We start from the raw sequence: 3,307 nt of genomic DNA, 5'->3' as shown, positions 1-3,307 counted from the left end.
AACTCTTTATTTTTGTGTTGGCTTTGTCTTTCTATTTGATTCAAGATAGGTGATTTGTTAGGAATTTGATCTATTCTGCTTGGTCTTTCATCCTTATTTTCAAACTTTTTCTGTTAAAGAGGAGTTTATCTAGTTTACAGAATAGTCTCAGAAATGAATTTCCGACTTATAACGAAGTGTGTAGACTTTTTTGAGTTAACGCATATAAAATTTAACTTTTTTATGAACTCTTTCTTTTTGTGTTGGCTTTCTCTTTCTATTTGAGTCAAGATAGATGAAATTTGTTAGGATTTGGATTAGTTTGCATGGTCTTTCAACCTTCTTATACTGTGAAATTTGACTTCCTTCATATTTTCTTGAATCAACGTACATAGAAATGCAATTTTTACTAGACGGAATGCCTTAGAACATATTATTTGTGATTACAATACATTTGTGAAACTTTTTCTGTTAAAGATGAGTTTATCTAGGTTACAATTTAGTTTCAGAAATCATTTTCAGACATATTAATTGTGATTACAATACATTTTTCAAATTTTTTCTATTAAAGATGAGTTTATCTAGTTTACAATTTAGTCTCAGAAATCAACTTACGACTTATAACGAAGAGTGTAGACTATTTTGAGTTAACGTATAAAAAAATTCAACATTTTTATGAACTCTTTATTTTGTATTGGCTTTGTCTTTCAATTTGATTCAAATAGATGAAATTTGTTAGAATTTGGATTAGTTATGGCTGGTCTTTCATCCTTCTTATATTGTGAAATTTGACTTCCTTCATATTTTCTTGAATCAACGTACATAGAAATGCAATTTTCACTAGACGTAATGCCTTAGAACATATTATTTGTGATTACAATACATTTTTCAAGACTATTTCAGATAGATTGATGAAGTGTGTGCTAAATTCATTAGAGATCCAGTTTATAGACGAGACTATTTCAAGGAAAAAAAAGAGCAACTAGATAGAATGTTAACTAAGAAGAAAGCTCAATCTCCTATTAAGCTTGTTCCGGGTGGTAATTTTGCTTCAGATGAAAATGAAGAGAATTGTGACTATGTTGAAACTTATGCTGATTATGAAGATGATTACAAAGAGACTTATGGTGACTATGATTTGACTCAAATTATTCCTGGTCTCATTCCCAAGAAGAAGAATTTGGGGCGAAAATGTTTCTAATTTACCTAGTTTTCTTCTTTATGTTGTTTTTATGTGTTTAGGAGCTTATTTTATGTGTTTTAAATTTTTTTTGCCCCTTGGTTTATGGGGTAGGGAGGCCTTGAGCCTCCCATTTTGTAATTCTTGTAATTATGCTTTTTTTGCTTTAACAAACATTTTGACCTAGCAAAAAAAAAAAAAAAATTTCGAACTTTTTCTGTTTAAGATGAGTTTATCTAGTTTAGTTTCAGAAATCAATTTCGGACTTATAACAAAGTGTGTAGACCTTTTTGAGTTAACTTATATAAAATTCAATATTTTTATGAACTCTTTCTTTTTGTGTTGGTTTTGTCTTTCTATTTGATTCAAGATATATGAAATTTGTTAGGATTTGGATTAGTTCTTCTTGGTCTTTCATCCTTCTTCTATTGTGAAATTTGACTTCCCTCATATTTTCTTGAATCAACGTACATAGAAATGAAATTTTTACTATACGTATTGCCTTAGAACATATTAGTTGTAATTACAATACATTTTTCAAACTTTTTCTGTTAAAGATAAGTTTATCTAGTTTACAATATAGTCCCAGAAATCAGTTTTCGACTTATAACGAAGTGTGTAAACTTTTTGAGTTAATGTATATAAAATTCAACATTTTTATGAATACTTTCTTTTTGTGTTGGCTTTGTCTTTCTATTTGATTCAAGATAGATGAAATTTGTTAGGATTTGGATTAGTTGTGCTTGGTCTTTCGTCCTTCTTCTATAGTGAAATTTGACTTCCTTCATATATTCTTGAATCAACATACATAGAAATGCAATTTTTACTAGACTACTGCCTTAGAACATATTAATTGTGATTACAATACATTTTTCAAATTTTTTCTGTTAAAGATGAGTTTAACTAGTTTACAATTTAGACTCAGAAATCAACTTCCGACTTATAACGAAGAGTGTAGACTTTTTTGAGTTAACGTATAAAAAATTCAACATTTTTATGAACTATTTATTTTTATCTTGGCTTTGTCTTTCAATTTGATTCAAATAGATGAAATTTGTTAGAATTTGGATTAGTTCTGGCTGGTCTTTCATCCTTCTTATATTGTGAAATTTGACTTCCTTCATATTTTCTTGAATCAACGTACATAGAAATGCAATTTTTACTAGACGTAATGGCTTAGAATATATTAATTGTGATTACAATACATTTTTCAAACTTTTTCTATTAAAGATGAGTTTATCTTGTTTACAATTTAGACTCAGAAATCAACTTCCGACTTATAACCAAGAGTGTAGACTTTTTTGAGTTAACTTATAAAAAATTCAACATTTTTATGAACTCTTTATTTTTAAATTGGCTTTGTATTTCAATTTTATTCAAATGGATGAAATTTGTTAGAATTTGGATTATTTCTGGCTGGTGTTTCATCTTTCTTCTATTGTGAAATTTGGCTTCCTTCATATTTTCTTGAATTAACGTACATAGAAATACAATTTTTACTAGATGTAATGTCTTAGAACATATAATTTGTGATTACAATACATTTTTCAAACTTTTTCTGTTAAAGATGAGTTTATCTAGTTTACAATTTAGTCTCAGAAATAAATTTCCGATTTATACCGAAGTTTGTAGACTTTTTTCGAGTTAACGTATATAAAATTCAACATTTTTATGAACGCTTTCTTTTTGTGTTGGATTTGTCTTTTAATTTGATTCAAGATAGATGAAATTTGTTAGGATTTGGATTAGTTCTGCTTGGTCTTTCATCCTTCTTCTATGTGAAATTTGACTTCCTTCATATATTCTTGAATCAACGTACATAGAAATGCAATTTTTACTAGACGTACTACCTTAGAATATATTAATTGTGATTACAATACATTTTTCAAACTCTTTCTGTTAAAGATGAGTTTATCTATGAGAAAGCGGGGGTATAAAAACCACACCCAATATTTCGATTAGCAATCTGTATGGACTAACTCCAATATACTTTCTAGAGAATCAACTAGACAGTCAGACTCAATCTAGAGACAAGTATATCGAGGAGTTAATATCTCTCTCTTGATTTGATTTTACTCAAGCAAATTGAAATCTGCGAGTCTTTATCAAATACAAGGATAATAAACTTGGATGGTACCAAAGACCAAT

The sequence above is a fragment of the Papaver somniferum genome, chromosome 10, assembly GCF_003573695.1.
Source record: "Papaver somniferum cultivar HN1 chromosome 10, ASM357369v1, whole genome shotgun sequence".
NCBI classification, from domain to species: domain Eukaryota; kingdom Viridiplantae; phylum Streptophyta; class Magnoliopsida; order Ranunculales; family Papaveraceae; genus Papaver; species Papaver somniferum.
The sequence above is the reverse complement of the archived record's forward strand: the minus strand, read 5'-3'. Positions refer to the sequence as shown.